A 17843-nucleotide genomic window follows, 5' to 3' on the forward strand; every position below is an offset into this window, starting at 1 on the left:
GAAGTGTAGAAATTTAATCAGATGTCAGAGGAATGAAAAACTTCCATTATATATAGTTTAATAAAAATTATATACTGTTAGGATATCAATGTAAAAAGCGTCAAGCCAAAAACCTAGAGTTTTCCATTCACTCGCCTTTCTTAAAAAAAAAAAAAAAAAAGCCAGTGTGCTTGTATCAATATGATGTAGTTTTGATCTAAATTGTTTTTTGTTCTAAAGATGCTGAACATACATCATTTTCATGGGAGCGTCTGCACTTTCACAGTTTCAGTGGCTCACTGTGAAAGACAGCGAGAGAGAGCAAGAGGGAGAGAGAGAGGAAAGGAGAGGAGAAGGGGGCGGGAGGGGAGAGGAGAGGAATTAGAATTTAGACGTCCTTGGCGGTGTGACCTGGGGCTGTGATTCTGTGTGAGGGCCAATGGCAGTTTACTCCTTTCCTAATATAGGGTGTGTTCTCCTGGTCACCCGTTGGGGGCATGGAGTCCTGTTGCCTTCTGGCTCCCCCTCTCCCAGGGCTGTAGCTTTTCATGATCATGACATAAGGTGGGGTGTGGAGAAGCTCAGCCTCCTCACTTTGGATGACACTTGGCATTCATGCATCTGTCTCTTGGTCCTTGACCCAGAAGGCCATGAAAAATAGTTCCGTTTCCTGCAAGGGCAAAGGCCCGTGGGGCTGGATGCCTCACTGGATCCTGGGCTTCTCAGGTTTGGCCTGTGCATTTTGGGTGAAGTGCCTAAAGCTTAGTGGGGAGTGTTTCTATGAAGGGACTGGGGTGTCATCGTAAGCAGAAAGAAGAAAGGGCATTTGATATAATAATGGCTGTTATGGGTTGAATTGTTGCCCCCCAAAGATGTTGACGTCCTAACCCCCAGAACCTGTGAATGTAGCCTTATCTGGGTCTTAGCACATGATCACGTTAATTGTATTAAGGTCATAGGTCATGCCAGGGGCCCTGATCCCATCTGACTGCCCTCATAATAAGGGGAAATCGGGACACACACGCATAGCCGGGGGACGATGTGAAGACACGGGAATGCTATCCACAAGCCAGGAGTCTGAGCCACAGCTGGGAGCCAGGAAGATAGCTGGTGTCCCTCACAGCCCTTGGAAGGGACCATCCCTGCTGACACCTTGATATCAGACGTGTAGCCCCCAGAAAAGGCAGTGAATTTCTCCTGTGTAAGCCACCCGGTTAGTGGGAACCTGTGGTGGCAGCCCCGGGAAACTAACGCATGTTACAGTGAGAGCCAAAGGATGGTAGGGACGTTCTGGACGAATAAGGAGGAAAACACTCCAGTGAAGAGAAAGCGCTCAGGCCAAGCGGCACAGGTGGGAGAGCGCGTCTGCACCGTGGCTTTCGCACCGAGTGAGGGGTCCAGGAGGCTGGGGGACAGGCCTGGGACAGAGCGAGAGACTTGTCCCGACACTTGATTCTGAGGACAGTTGGAAGCGACTTAAGGATGTAAGTGAGGTGGGTGTGTAACACGATCACACGTAGAAAGTACGTGTTTGAAGGAGTTTTGCTACTGACCTGGAAGGAGGTGGGCAGACTGAAGTCAGGAACCGCTATCGAGGGACTCACTGCACATGTGCTCGTAGGTTCCTGGTGTCTGTGGGACGAGGTGAGCCCAGGGCCTTCCTGCTACGCCACCTTGAACTCCCTCTCCTTTATTATTGTGATGATGATTTATTGCTATTATTTTGCTTCAGCCGGCTTAGATTTCTGAATCACAGGGCCAGTGAAAGGGTCGGTGATGAGTGAGCCCTCGGACTTAGGACCCTGGAAGTGTATGCATTGTCCTGTTGGCCGCTCTTGTCGGCTGCAAGAGAAGACCCCTAACGGTTGGGAAAGGCTGCCATTAGCCCAGGGAAGGCTGATTGCAGGCATTTCATACGTAATTACAGAGCAGCAGTGGAGCTGTCAGGGATCTCGGCACGGACGGGGCTTGCACGGGTCTGATAAATCCCTGGCTGGCACTGTGGCACTTGCACGTCGCCTGTACAGAGCTCCGCCTGTTCTCTCCCAGGTCCAGGGCTTTGTGTCTCGAGGGGCGGCGCTGCAAAACAGAGGTTTCCGATTTTAGCTTGACTTTTCCAAAATCATCTTCCAACAGTTATTTAGATACCAGACTGTTAGTTTCAGCATTTCATAGCATTAACCCTTGGAGGGAGGGGGCTGTGTTGCCTCACCTCCCCTCCCCTTCTGCATTGTAGAATTGCCAGTAGAAGGGAATCGAGCATTTGTTTAAGGCCTGAAGTTTGCTGCGTGCCATACTAAGTGCAGTCACCTAACTTGTTTCATTTAATTGTCCTACTGTATTTGCTGTAGAGGTATCTTGGGCTGATTTCTTTCTTAGATGAGGAAGTGGTGTCTCTGAGAAATTAATGACTGCCCAGTGACGGAGCCTGGATTCAAACTCACCAGTCTCCATCTGTTCACCCTCCCGCTAGCCCCATGCCTTGCTCAGCAGCCTGTCTGTCAGGATCTGTGCCAGGTGTCCGGAAAGGACACGTGGACACATCGTAAGTGCACAGTGTTTCTTGTGCATGAAGATCGGTCTCTTATAGGTTAGCCTGATTTTGTCTGAAATCGGGCAGATTCTGGGCATTGTGTGTTTGAGGAGCAAACAGTGTTGTTCCTGTTGCAGGTCCTGCAGAAATTCAGAGAAAGACGAGATCCCTGGGGGCTGCTATTGTCAGAATGACGTCCGGAAAGAAGTGAAACTTGGAGGAGGATGGAGAGTCGGAGAAGATAAACAGGCCATTTTATAGCTGAAGAACCCTACAGGCGAGTACAAAGATGGGTCTAGAAAAGATTTCTACCAGCTGTTTAGGACAATGACTGGACCAGTGAAGGTTAAACTGCGATGTGGGTTTGGTCGGTTGAGTCAGTCAAGATTCCCTGAAACCCAGTATGGCAGATAGTACAGAGCATTTTCCATCCATCTACCCATCCCCCTGTCCCCACACTCAGTTGGGATGGTTTATGAGCCCGTCTCTTTGGAGGGTCGAGATAAAAAAGCACATGTGTCACACAGAAAAGAAACCTCACACATTATATGATCTCATTTATGTGAAATGTCCAAAATAAGCACATCTATAGAGACAGAAAATAAATTCGTGGTTGCCTAGGACTGGAGGACAGAAGAATGAGAAGTAACAGCTAATAGGTACAGGATTTCTTATAAATGGGACAAAAATATTTTAAAATTAGGTTGTGGGGATGATTGCAAAAATCCAGTAAATATACCAAAAAAAACATTGAGTTGTACGACGTTTTAAATTTGTACGTATGTGGATTATATCCCAATAAATTTGCTTTTAAAAAGAAAAAAAAGAAAAACACGTGGCTGAAGTTCCCAGAAAAATGTGAGCAAGGAAACTAGAGGGGAAAGGTTCTAAAGACAAGAGGAAGCATCGTCTTACCTGTCGGTTGAACCTCAAATGCCATTTCCTCCCACAGGCCTCCCCGAATGGCTGTGGCTTCTTATTCTTGAATTCGAGTTACTTTTGAACACCTCCCAGCTCCTCAGCTGGACTGTGAACTCAGAGAAAGCAGAGTGGATCTTGTTCATCTTGTAAATGTGAACAACTTGCAAATCTAATAAATACAGCTTGAGTATCTATCTATGACGTGTCGGGCAGGACGTACCTGTTTGTTGGCCCTGAGGGCTGGGTGTCTTGAAGGTCCGTCCTTACTGTAGCGTCCACGGGTTTAGGCATCGCTGTTGGGCCAGGGAGAGAGAAGCCGTCTGGGGTTGGAGCAAGCACTGAGGAGGCTTAGTGGCACTGGGGAGCTAGATGACACCTGAAGGGGCACTGGCTGTGGGGGAGAGTGAACCCCTGCACCGAGACCAAGGGGCAGAGCAGCATTCTGCAGAGGCGCTCCCGGCCACGCGTGGAGGCCCCCCCCTCAGGTCTGTGGATGCAGGCTCCGGGTGCCTCCTTCTGTGCCGCCTCCTGCTGCCTGTGTCCACATGGCCCTTTGCACGCTGGGGACTGGGTCGGCTTGTGTTGGTGGCCTTGGTCCCATCAAGGCTGTGGTCCCTGGGTTCCTTGCCATGCCGTATTGGTTTGGGAGGCATCAGTGAGTGGGCTTCCCTAAGATGCCGACACTCTGAGCTTATTCGCAGCTTGCACACGGTACGTTTTTGTTTCATGGCTGAGCCATACAGCAGTGCCTGTGCAGAGATAGGACGGATCACACAGGACCAAAGAGCATCTCTCCGGGGCAGCTCATGGTGCAGTGGTGTAACCTCCACTATTTTATGCACTTAAGGTCAGCTCGTGAAATCATAGTGGAAAGAGCCAGACTTCCCAGTCACCAACAGTCGGTCACAGTTGTAAATTCTGAAATTGACACCGCCGGACTGAAATTTGCTAGGATGCATGTGTCACCATCGGTATGTGACAACTTAGAAACACCTCAAGAAATTTATATGACCCAGAATATTAGTACTTGTATCTGCATGAGGCAACATGCTTCTTTTTGTTTTTCAGGTGGGCATTATTTTGAACTGGAAGGTGCGTGCTTCACTATTTGAATGCCAGACCAGTTTCACGCATCATTCTTAAATCCTGCAGATTTCCCATCAGCAGATTCCCATAAGTATACTTCTGCCGAGTGAGTACATTAACTCGAGTTGCCTTGTAAGGCTCCTTTATCTGACAATTGCACCTGTCACAGGGTGTCCTCAGTTTGTTTAATTGAAGGTATTTTCCTGAGTTCATTTGTTTTTCTTTCCAGGGTTAAAGGTCCTGCACGATTTTCCTTTTTGCTCACATCTGCAGAGCTTCTCAGAATGCCTGCAAATGAACACTGCGCGCTCTGTTTGAAAGTCTTAGGTGATGTTCCCATGGGGCATATACATTTACTTCTTAAGGTCTTGTAATTCACTTGAAAATGTACATTTACTCACACTAATAAAATTTTCTTCCAGCTATATACTTTCCTGCATTACATCATCTCATTAAGCGCTAGAATCCCTCAAGCCTGGATTTCCCCTAAAGATTGTGGGAAATTTGTGACTGGCTCCATAAAATGAGCTCTTATTCTGTGATGGTCTAAAAATAGCTGTGCCAAGCCACAAAAACATATGGCAGTGACTTAGATTAATGCCTTTCTTCTGAGTTGAGGAGTTATTAGGCGATGGGGTGGGAAGAAGCCTCAGAGATCATCCGGGCAAGCCCTTCAGTTTGCAGAGAAGAAAACTGAGGCCCTGAGAAGTCAGGTGATTTGCTTGCTGACCGCGGCCAGGCCTCGGCACCTCTGGCCTTGGCACTCACGTGTCTAAACTCCCTGCTGTGGGGAGAAAGGGTCCAACGTCCACCCCTGGAAAACAGGAGAGCAGGACATCTGGAATCCTGCAGGCCTGGTGTGAAGTCCCACCTTGATCACTTACACACACATTTGTGCTGACCTTGGGAAATCTCTGCATGTCAGTGTCCTCATTTTAAAGTGGGTCTCAGAGTAGTAGATGCCTCGTAGAATTCTTATGCCAAGTACGTGACATCATCTATGGGAAGAGATTAATACAGTGTCTGGCACGTAGTAACTGTTCAATGACTGGTAGGTAACATTCTTAGGTTTATGAGTGTGGGATAAAGTGAATAGATGACAGCTGAAGCCATCTGAAGGAAGAGCGATTTCTTCTTATGGACAGTTGCTTGAGAAAGAAACTCTGGTTGTGTGGGTGGGGACTGAATGAGTTTGGCTGTCACCCTGCTGTCTTGAATTGGCAGTAGGCACAACTGGAAGTTGTCGTGTCTGAAATATCTGATCCTGCAATTAGGTGGCAGTGGTTTCTTAGTCCTGGTTCTGCGATTTCGGTCACCAAATGGATGATTAGAGGAGAGGTCATTTGAGCATTTCCCTACTCGTGTGCATGTGAAAGGCGGCCTCCCTGTCCCCACCACACTCGTACTTAGTAACATAGTCTCATGGACAGGACGCTGCAGTCAGATCTCCGTGGGTCTGAAATTCTTCTTCCATTTCCTAGGTCAGCATGGCGAGCCTTTGTGTAACCAACACCCACGTCAAGAAGTAGGCATGCCCAGCCCCCCAGCTGCTTGCCCGCGCCTTCCCCGGGTCCTCTACCCCTCGAGGGAAGCACCACCCGGACTTCTGGCACCATGCATTTGTTCGGCACATTTTCCGACTTGTGCGAATGGAACCGTAAGTACACACTCTTTTGCGTCTTCTCCTGCTTCCTGTGAGTCATCCATCCTACTGTGTGTTGTTTATTTTTCATTACAGTCTAGTAGTTCATTCAATATTCATACTGCTATTTAGCCAGTATGCTACTGACGAACATTTCAGTTTCCAGTTTTGGGCTATTAACATAATGGTACTAGAAATAGTCTCATCATGTATTTTGGTGCATATACGTATGCAGTTCTTTTGGGTATATATATATATAGAGAGAGATAGAGCTGATGGGCCATACGTATGCATAAATTATAGTTACAGCTATAAATTACAGCTTTAGAACATGCTGACAGTTTTTGGAAGTGATTGTATCAGTCTATAAATCTGTCAGGTTCCTATGAGAGTTGCCGTTTTCCAATGTCCTTTTCAATTTAAAACAGTGTTCTAACAAAGGTATAGTGGTATCTCATTGTGTTTTTCATATGTATTCCCCTGATGACTAATACTGAGAACCTTTTCATATGTTTATTAGCCATGTAAATATGCTCTTTGTGAGTTGCCTAGTGTTGACCAGATACCTGTTCTCTCTCTCCCTCTCCCTCTCCCTCTCCCTCTCCCTCTCCCTCTCCCTCTCCCTCTCCCTCTCTCCCCCTCCCTCTACCTCCCTCCTTCCCTCCCTCCCTCCCTCCCTCCCTCCCCCTTCTCTCTCTGTCTCTCTCTCTCTCAACTGTTACATAAGGGTTCTTTCTATACACTGGGTAATATTCTTCTTCTCCTAGTCATTGGCCTGCCTTTCAGTCTCGTAATGCTGTCTTTTGATAACTAGGAAGTCTTAATTTAATGAAGTTCAGTCTATCATTCTTTTCCTTCATGTCTGTGCTTCTGGTGGTGGGGAGGTAGTATCTTTTTAAAGAACTGTTAGCCTACCCCAAGGTCATGAAGACCTTGTGTTCTCCTGTTTGTTGCTGAGAAGCTTTAGTGCTTCACCTATTACTTTAGGGTCTACGGTCAATGTGCAGTTGATTTTTATTTATGATAAGACATGGCGATGCAGATATTTTTATATCTATGCATGTCACACGGACCAGCACCATTCATTGGAAAGATCATCCTTCCCCTAGTGTACTGCAGGATTGTCTTGGTCATAATTCACGTGGACATAGATCGTGTGTGTTTCTGAACTTTCAGTTCAGTTCCGTTGAATCATCCGTGTAGCCTTGTGCCAGAACCACATGGTCTTAACTGGTGCAGCTTTGCAGTGAGGTGTCACCTGGAAGCTCACAGCATTTACATGTGTTCGTTGGCTTCAAGTTTGTGTTTGAATACTGTTGATCCTTTTTGTATTAGCATTGATCCTGTTGTGTTTTTATATAAATTTTAGAATCAGCTTATCAGTTTTCATAAGAAGATCAGCTAGAATTTGATCAAGATTATATTGGATCTATAGATAAATTTGGGTGAATTGACCTCCTTATAATAACGAGTCTTCAACTCTATGGAGATGGTATATTCCTACAATTATCTGGGTCTTTGAAAATTTCTTTTCAGTAACATTTGTATCATTTTCTGTATACAGGTTTTTTCACCTCTTATCTATAGATTCTTTGGCTGTTACATCATGTGTGCATAATGATGATTATTTCCAGTGCTTTCCCCAGGACGTATTTTAGCAGGAATCTGGTTGGGCAAGGTGTATGGGACAGGAAAGAGCTATTCCCTTGAATTCCTGACTCACAAGGAAGTTTATGCGTTGTCACTTCTTTGGGCTGAGAGTCCTGTGAGGGCCTGAGCCACCGTGCCGGCCCCCAGAGCCCAGAGCCACACCTCACATCCTGCTGCTGACACTTGCTCTCTTGTCCACGTCCCACAGGGCTCTCTGGAAGCTCCCCTGTGGAGGCAGGCTAGGAATTGTTATCATTCCCAGTCACCCAGCTAGTACATGGAAAGATAGGGACTGGAGCCAGGCCTCCTGTCCACATGTCTCCGGGACCCATCATGAGGCCGCCGGTCTAGTCCCTTCACCAGTATTTGTGACCTCTGTCTGGGCTGGCCATTTCTTGTTCCTTTCTTCTCACAATACCTGTGCAACAAATCCTGTACTTGGGGGACAATTAATTTAATTACTTTCATTATTAGGAAACTGGGCATTGGGAAGAAGGAATATTTATACAGTTAGGCAGAGTTCATTAATTTTCCAGACAGCCACGTTCCCTGGGCTGTCCTTCACGAAACAGTAGGGATGCAGTCTGTGAATTGGGGCCGGATTCAGCTCTGGGGACACAGAGCTGGATCATGTAGGCAGTTCCCCTCATCCCATCAGGGACTGTCTTGGCTCACAGCACCCGTCTTCTCCTTTCCTGTGCGAAGGCCCAGTTTCCCTCCACGATGTTCTGAAGGGAACTGGCAAAGATAACAGAGGTGCTTCTGCTTTGGGAGTGACCGTGGCTTTACCTGCGGTGCCACTTGTGCCATGAAAACCCAGTGTGATTTCCCTGGTCCTGAGGCTGTCCTCTGAGACAAGCAGCTGGCATGGTGTAGTCCTAGCAGAGATGGCCCATGAGCCGGCACGGACTCCGACTGCTGGCTTCTCTGGACCATTTTGGCTTCTGTTGCCTTGAAGGCTGACCACTTTGGACACTGATGGCACGAAATAGCTGATGTCATATTTACGGTGAAAGATATGGAGGTGAACATGACCCCCGGTCCCTGAGTTAGTTCGGATTCTTTGTTTGGAGATCACAGGAAAACCAACTCCAACTGGCTGAAACTACGAAAGGCCAGGGTTTATGGTTCATGAACTGGAAATTCCAGAGGTAGGGTGACCTGAGGATGGGATTGAGTCAGTCACTTGATTCAGTCCGTTTCTCAAGGACTTGGCCCCTGTTCTCATTCGCTCACCGTTTCGCACTGTCACCTTCAGCCTTCACGTGACTTCCCTCATGGCATAATTGTTGGCCCAGCTCCAGGTTTGGTATTGCGACGCCATAGAACTCAAGAGAAAGACTGTCTTTCAGTGTGTTGTCTCTGTTTCTTTCCCAGAATTTCTGAGCAAACCTCCTCTCACATGTCACTGGTCACCTGCTTATTTAAGATCAGCCCCTGAGGCTGGGAAAGCCAGGCACTGACTGGCTTAGGTCAGTGACCTGAATTACCCCCATGGTAGGGATCTGGGCTGCCCCTGGGTGGATCAGGCAGGGTCCACCCAGGGCACTGACTGCTGGGTCAGCTTTCCCCAAAGCACAGCTCCTTTGTAAAGGAGCTGCACTAAAGTTGGGTACTGTTAGGGTGGGAGAAGGGGGGCGTGGGTGCTAGCAGCTAACCACCAAAAAGCCTCTTGCAGTGCCATACACCAAGTCAGTTAGAATCCAGAGGGCAGACAAAAGTAAGTGACCTTTAACTATTGCCATGAGGAACACTCCAGAAATGAGTATACAAACTCTCCAATTTTAAATTCTGTTCAATTTCTTGTTTGCTCATCTTTTATTTTACCATCCCCACATCATGAATGCACATATAACGCTCACATTTCATGCATAGGCACACACATATGCTCACACTGACACACAAGTCTTCCACCGTTGTCTGCATATTCAAGGGACGAATTTCACTCTCAGTCCTACCAGTTCTGAATCATTTCAAGCATGATTGCAGGTTTGATCAGTGGCCTCATGTAAAATTTAAATGACCATACTAGTTTGTGGGTTATGACAGCAGGAAACTACAGACTCTAAATTTACCCTCCCCCACTTTCCCACTGACATAATTATGAAAATATAGAAAAGGATTCAAATTTCCAACAAAGTTGGAAACCAGAAATATTATTTAATAACTTACTGGAAGCCAGGAGGAATTTCTGCTTTATAGAACTTAGGAGAAGCTCCAAGGAACCAAGTAAGGCTATATAGGGAAAAAGAGGTCATAGGAAATTCTTTCCCCATTGTAGACTTGTCTGTCTGTCAGTCTCTCTCCACCTGACTCCTGGGCTACACTTCCCTATATGCTAATGGAGAATTGAGAATTTGGCCACTGGAAAAACTGCAGGATTTGTGTAAACAGGAGCCTGTTTCTTATTCAATGTTTTTGACAAGGAAATAAATACACACCCCTTCCGACTAGAAAATTGACCTGGCAGATTCTTCCTTGGGTTAAGTAAATTGAAAGTCACTGGCAGGTTGGCTGGGGACGGGGCAGAAACGTGAAGCTCAACAGGGAGCAGTTAGAAACCAAAGCAAAACCACACACGTTTTAATGAGCATATATCAAGGCTGAGATCTCTGCATGATCAAAGGATTGAACATGGAAGAGAGAGCATGGGACTCAAGAGGCCGAAGAACAGTGTCCTTTGGTAGAAAAAAATTATGATTGGAAAGAGCAGAAAAGTTTTAGAAAATATCTAACTTGAGTGCAGTAAACTTCAGGAAGCCAAGGATGAGATGAAAACACAGTAGACTTTGATGAAAAGGAAGATGATTGCGATAAGGAAAGCTTTTAAGGAAACTGAAATTTAATGACTTTTTTTTTTATAATGGTTGATAACAGATCTGGACTCAAAAACCTACAAAAATGTACAGAAGACTGCATTCCTTTTCAGTTTATACGGTTACCAGAGCTGATTCCACATCCTGCACCCCTCCCACCTTTGGACAGATGTTTTCAGTAGTTCAAAATTTATTTTTAAAATGTATATTTAGCCTTTTTTTAGTGAAAAGAAAATTAAGTCCTTCTTTCCTATTTTGGCTTTTCAAAGAGACCAACCATCAATGAATGCCAAATGTGCTATTAAAACTACTCCAAATGTTAATAAATCTGACTTCTTTAAAAAGTTTTGGCCTGCATTGCCAATTAAATGTAGAGTTTAAGCTTTGTAAAGTTACAGGTGTAGAGAGGAATTAGGTGTACAGCTTTAGGAATCTTAGAAAGTCTAATAAACCAAATATAGTATTTTGCATTGAAAATGAAGTCAGCAAATCAGAATCAACAGAAGTGTAAAGAAGCACATTAACACTGCAGACAATCTAGTGGGGAAAGCAGAGCAGTGGGTTTCAAACTGAGCGCCTTGGAGCCCCATGGGATGTCTCAGAGGCTGGTAAGGGGTGACCGGATGTTCGGGAGTGGGGCCACTCCTTAGCCCTACTTCAACCAGAGCAGCTGATCCTTAAAAAAAAAAAAAAAACTTTGTAATTCCGGCATCGGCAAGTTTGTTTGAAATTGGTTTCCATGGCTAAAGCCATTTGAAAACTCCTGACATTGAATCAAATGGAGAAAGGCTTATGGAGCACAGTGTCCTATTGAAGCTACAGGAAGATAAGAGAATACCTGGAGAAGAGATCAGACAGAGGAAAAGAAAGACAGAATAATAAAGACATAGGAAAAATAAACTTGTTGGAAGCCAATGAGAAAAGATGAGGAACAGAGGAATGACCAGGACCGTCATGTTTGGTGGTCTCTTTGTAAGTGTGTGTGTGTGTGTGTGTGTGTGTGTGTGTGTGTGTGTGTACATTTTCCCAAAGTCGTCTAGTTAGATTGTAAAAAAACAAATAGCAGTTTGTTTTATTTATATTCAGGTTTGCAATAAACTTTTCCAAAATACTGTTTTGAAAGCAAAGTCTTTTAGCCTCCAAATTTATATTAGCAAAATTGTTTGTAGGTGAAGGGCATCCATGAGACCTTACCTTTTCTCTTTTTTTGGCAAGGAGGAGGGCAGAGACGGAAAGTTCCAGAATGTAAAATACCTATAAACTCTCACTGAGAAATATTACTCCACAAAACAAGTTGGTCAAGAAATGAATCAAAATGAGTAAAAATGGGGTTGTTAGAGTAAGGAAGTACTGACTTGGAGAGTTAAATTAGTTAAACTGGTTAAACAGAATTGTCTTATATATGCTCTGGAAACTGAGTGCAAAAAGCAGAACAAATATAATGTAAAAATTATAATTTCATTATAATAACATGTTTCTAAAAATCCCAAGTATTATTAAAGGAACTGGGAAGAAGGTAGGCAAGGGTCTCATAGAGCTAAGAATAAACATGTCTCCTCACAGAGGAGTAGTAAAACATATTTTATTTTTCAGTTTGATCATTAGAGAAATACATCTTCAAGTATGATTTTATAAGCTGAAGGGTAATTACCAGTATAAATTTTAAAAACTACTAATTTTAATATCACCACAGAAGACAAAATAATGAAACTTGGTGTGAAACTGTAAGCAAACATGAAAAACAACATTAAAAAACTCTCCCTAACCCCCAAAACATGAAACAGAAGGAACATAAATAAGATCAAATATATTCCTCGTAACACTAAACATAAATAAAGGTATTTATATAGAAAATTAATCTTACTCTGGGATAAAAAAAAAAAAAAACCCAACAAATCTCATGTGTTAGTTGTAAAGGACTATCAATCAGAAGGAAACAAGAAAAAAGTAAACAGAAAGATCAAAACCATAGTTGGGCTAATATGTAAACAAACAAAACAACAAAAATCTCAAATAAATGACTCCGATGTTAGTATTATATAATTAAGAATTAAAAGTGTAATAGCATAAAATTGATGGGAGGTCGTTTTATTTTGACAAGAAGTACCAGGCATCCAGCAGACCTAAGGTTCAGGGATATACATGCAATAACTAACATGTCATTGACATATACAAGAAAATACTTTCGTATGAGGTACACAGGAAGAAAAAGTTTTAAAGCCCAGAAGAAAAAAACTAGCACATTGTCCTACATCTCTGAAAGATCAAGGAGCCAAAACTAAGTGAGACTATAGAGAATCTGGATAATAACATCACAAAGTTTAATTAAATAGACCAAATTGGAATTTGTACTTTACAAACAGTTGAATACCCTTTGGTAAGAGTTCATTGAATGACGATAAAATGTAATTAGATACAAAGAAAACCTTAATACATTTCAAATGGGAGAAATTATATAGTCCATTTTCTGTGATCACAAACTTTAATCACATGGGGAAAAATTGAAATCTCCTTTTAAAAAAACTCAAAACTTTTGTGGTTTCAAACATCTTAGAAAGCAGTGAAAATGAGAGTTCTCCATCTCAGACAAAGTTGCCATGAAGACAGTGATGAAAGGAAGAGCTATAGCTCAAAAAATGAAAGTAAATCATAGGAACAAGAAATGAATGAAATTGATCAGAGATTCAATCCAACTTAGAGAAGGGAAGGCAAATAAAATCTAGTGAAAGCAGGAGGAGAGAATAATATTAAGTCAAAAATGAAAAATTAAAAGATGACAAACTGGAAATTATAAATAAATTAATCTTTTTTTTGGTGAAGGGAGGAAGAAAACTATAGAAACCTTTCTGTGTAATTAAAATAAATTTGAACATCTCAAAACGCAGACTAATTTTAAGGAAAATACATCTGTAAAAATTTACATTAGAAGTGGACTTTTTTGAAAGATAGAATAACTAAGAACCATTTCCACAGATTCCAAAATTAACACTTAAAAATGGACGTGGTGGCTGGGATAGATGGCTTTATTGGTTAGGTTCATCCAAATGTACCAGAGGCAGAGTAAGGGAATACATGGAAGGTTTCCTCATTCATTTGGTAATAATCTTGGTAACAGAATTGTCATGATGCTCAACCTCTGTACAAAAAAAATTGTAGTCCAATTCGAGTTATGAAAAGAAGCAAAAAGTCGTGAATATAACACTAGCAAATTGAGACCAGCATTCCCTTAAATAAATGTGAAGTCTTGGCCAGACTAACAGCATTCCAGGAATGCAATTATGATTTTGATCCATAGGTCAAAAGAAAAATCTCAGTAGTAGCAAACATGGCATTTGTTAAAATTTAAATTCAATTACCGAAGGATAATAATGAACTAGAAAATGGAAAATGCCTACTCAACATTATGAAGTGTCTATCTCCATTTCTGTCTTTCAAGCCAAGAGGCTTATCGACCAGTCCAGTGCAGAGCCCCTCCTGACAATTACCATGAACGAAGCTGGTGGGAATGTAAAGTGCTGTGTGAGTACAGCATATGCTTCTGAAGTCTAGCGGGAGTTAACATTGACGGGAGCCGGACAGAATCACACCGAGCATTTTACCCTGGAGGCTGATCTCTCCCTGGTAGGCCCCTTCCCTCCCGTGGGCACTGATCTGGAGGGTGGCAGAAAGTGACGCAGCAGTGTGCTGCCCACGTCTGCAGGAAGGAGGAAGCAGGAGAGGCTGCCCTGAGCGCCTTTGAGCAGCAAGTGATGGAGTGATTCCATGGACTGGCTTCCTCCGTAAAAACAGAACCATTTCCTAGAACTTGAGGAAATGCCGACTGGTGCTGAAGACTTCTGCAGAAAGGACAGGAGGAAAAGAGCTATTATTTATTGAGCGTCAACGAGGTGTCTTTACGCACAGTCCCAAACGTTTGCAACATCGGAAGACAAAGCCTTCATACTTGCAGCATGGTGGAATATTGACACACACTACTGCTTAGATATGCAAAAGACATTTTTCCGTGAAAGTTATTGGGCGGTGTGCCCTACACAGAAAAGAGTACGTAAAACCTCCATGTGAAGCTTAGCCCCTAGTAATAAAATGTGCACCCCTGGGCCCTGCATCCAGCTTACGAAGGTATTTCCAGGGCCTGAATGCTGAGCTGGGGTGCAGGATTCCTCAGTTACTTCCCCACAGAGTAAACCACCATCCTCAGCTTAGGTTTATTGTTCTTTTGCTTATTTTGTGTTTCAGTACCTATGTATATACATCAACTAACAAAACAGTGGTTAGTTTTGCCTGGTTTAGCACTTTATAGAAATGGGATGTAGAGCGTGTGTGATCGTGGCAGCCGTGAGAATGTTTCACACTTCCTTCTGCGGGGAGCAGAAGTAAACAAGGGTTTCGCTGATAAACTCTGATTCGAGGGTGCAGCCTCCACCTGCTGCTCACTGACAGTGACGCACTGTGGTGGGGGTACCAAGGGGACCTGGTCTGGGGGACCAGCCTTTGTGGAACACTTGGGCTCAGGAACCTCCTGAAGCACCTTTCTGAGACTGCGTGGCTCCCCCCCAGCCTTCTCTCCTCCCTCGTTGCAGGCTGCTGGCTCTTCCAGACTCCCTCCAGCTCCCTGCCTGCGTTCTTGCACACACGCATTTAAAATCCTTGCACATTTAATGCCACCTTGGTGTTTGCTTCTTGGAAGACGGGCTAACGTAGTGATCTGTTTGGCTTACTTCTTTTGCTCAGCGTTTTCTTTTTATGTCTCATCCATGCTGAGGTGTGAGTTTCACTCATTGTTCTCCATTGTACAGCAGCCGTTGTTCACATATTATGACTTGCTTAGCTGTTTGCCTGTTGATGGACAACAGTAGTAGTAGTATATTTTTTAGAGTTATAAACCAGATGCTGGAAAGCTGTGTCCTATGGGTCAGATCCACCTGATTCTGTATGGCCCTCAACATAAAAATCGTTATACATTTTTAAATGATAAAAATCAAAAGTATAACATTTCATGGCACATGAATATATGAAATTCAAAATGCAGTGTCCATAAAAAAATCCTGTTGGAACATAGCCACGTTCATTTGTTGATGTGTTGTCCAATGACTGCTTTCCTGCTGCATGGGCAGCGTTGCCTAGTGGCTGGATGACCTGCAAAGGATACAGGAGTTACGATGTGGCCTTTTACAGAACAAATGTGCCCACCCCCGCTGTAAGTAGCGTTGCTGAGAGTGATCTGGTGCCTGTGTGTAGGGAGTTCTCAGGCAGCAGTCCTGGGAGAGGAAGGTCTGGGCCACAGGACATGTATGTACGCGTGTAACTTTCTTAGGTGCTGCTAAACTGCTGCCCAAAGTGACGAGTCATTTTTCTCTTCTACCAGCAGCGGATGTAGAGTCACAGTTGTATCACATCCTTGCCAACAGCTGAAATTGTTCGAGGTTTCAGTTGTTAACAATTGGAAGGATATGAAAAGTATTCTCATTGTGATTTTAATATCATTAAACTATTTCTCTAATGCCCAGTGAAACTAATGAAGTTGAACATATGCTTAGGGTCCATTTGTATTTTCTCTTTATGGCATTCCTCTTTTTACTCATTTTTTTGGGGTGGTTTGTTGTCTTCTTGACTGACTCGTGGAAGTTTTGAAATGTATTTTGCATATGAATCCTTTATCATTTAATTCATTGAACTAAACTAAATGTCACTTAGTTTTTGAACTTTTTTTGCGATCTTTATTGTGTTTTTTGATTAACAGAAGTTCTTACGTTAAAAATACTTTGTTCTAGAAAATTTCAGTCACATACAAAAACAGAAGTTCTTAATTTTAATGTCATTGAATTTTAAGTATTTTACTTTTTGGTTTGTGATTTTTATCTTTTAAGAAATCCTTCTTTATCCCCAAGTGACAAAGATAGTCATGTATATTGTCCTTCTGAAAATTGTATAATTTTCCTTTGTTACTCCATTTGGAATTTTAGTTTTAATCCATACATGGTATGGTGTAAGTGTCCCATTTCATTTTTGTCCATATGGATACTGGTTGTCTTCACACCATTCATTGAAAAGCTCACCTCTGTTTTCCTCCTGATTGGCATTGCCAACTTGGTCCTACAGCAAGTTTCATGTAGGTGTGAATCTGTTGTAGACTTTCTACTCTCTTCTATTTATTTACTTGACTGTTCTGACTGATACCGCACTGTCTCAGTTACTCTGTTTAATAATGTCTCCATACGGGCCTCCTGCCTAGGTCTTCTTCTCTACTGTTGTGCCTCTTTGTTGGCCTTTAACTTTTCCATGCAAATTTTAGACTCAGCTGTCAAGTTACAAAAAATTGTACTTAGATTTTAATTGTGGACTGCTTTGAATCTATGGATAATTTGGCGGGAGAACTGATCATTTAGAATATTGAGTCTTCCTACCCAAGAATATGTTATGTTTCACTAAACTTTTAAAAAATGTCTTCCAATTAAGTCTTGCAATTTATCCCAATGAGGTCTCGCCCATCTTTTGGTAGATTTGTTCCTATACTCTTTACACTTGAGCCGCTATTGTAAAATGGCACCTTTTTACTTTCTGTCTTCCTGAATCCTTAGTTTCAGCTGTCTCCTGTGAAGAGCAGATAGTTGGGTGTTTTTATCAATAATCTTTGCCCTTTCCTTAATATTTGCGGTTACCTTTGCCTGGGTGCTGGTCACGTCCCTGGAAATGTCATCAGTGGGGTTCCCCAAAGCATGGATGTGCCCTCCTTCAGAGGGCTTTGTGGCAGTCTGCAAACACACGACAGCAGAACTGATAACATCGTGCTGGTGAAAGGAATCTTTAGTCATCTGGGATTTTCTTTTCTTTAGTGAGGCTTTTGTTTTGAAGTCAATTTTGCAATATTCTTTTGGTTAACAGTTTCTTCTTTTTTTTAATCCATTTATTTTCAAATTTCCTGATCCTCATATTTGAAACATGTCTTATGAACAACATGCAGCTGAAATTTTTTATCCTTCCTGACAATATGTCTTTTAACTATTTAGTCCATTGATAGTTTGTGATTACTGATTGTGTGTGTGTGTAAGCATGTCAGTCACTTCATTATGTATTTGCTGTGTCTCTGTTTTTAAAACTTCCTTCCCTGCCGTTCGTCAGGAGGTTATAACCTTTAGGTCTCGGGCTGATCACTCACATCACCGCCCTGCTCACAGCCCATCTGTGGCTGCGCTCTTCTCAGAATCCAATCAGCATT

At 43.1% G+C, this 17843-nt stretch overlaps 1 protein-coding gene across 4 annotated transcripts in view; it reads left to right on the forward strand.

Moving 5' to 3' along the window:
* The window catches only part of TMC3 (transmembrane channel like 3), a 266252-nt gene that overhangs the window by 11558 nt on the left and 236851 nt on the right, over window positions 1-17843 (forward strand). Inside the window, exons 1-4 of one of the 4 annotated variants that reach the window (XM_088789382.1) lie at window positions 4300-4404; window positions 4502-4625; window positions 4749-4846; window positions 6001-6176. The gene's annotated coding sequence lies outside the window, so the exon portion shown is untranslated. Of the gene's footprint in view, window positions 1-2649; window positions 2790-4299; window positions 4405-4501; window positions 4626-4748; window positions 4847-6000; window positions 6177-17843 lie in introns of those variants that run through there. The other 3 variants (XM_074318275.2, XM_088789384.1, XM_088789381.1) reach the window with 3 other exon arrangements.

The sequence above is a fragment of the Rhinolophus sinicus genome, chromosome 13 (assembly GCF_057876585.1).
Source record: "Rhinolophus sinicus isolate RSI-liver-muscle chromosome 13, RSI-T2T, whole genome shotgun sequence".
Lineage (NCBI taxonomy): Eukaryota > Metazoa > Chordata > Mammalia > Chiroptera > Rhinolophidae > Rhinolophus > Rhinolophus sinicus.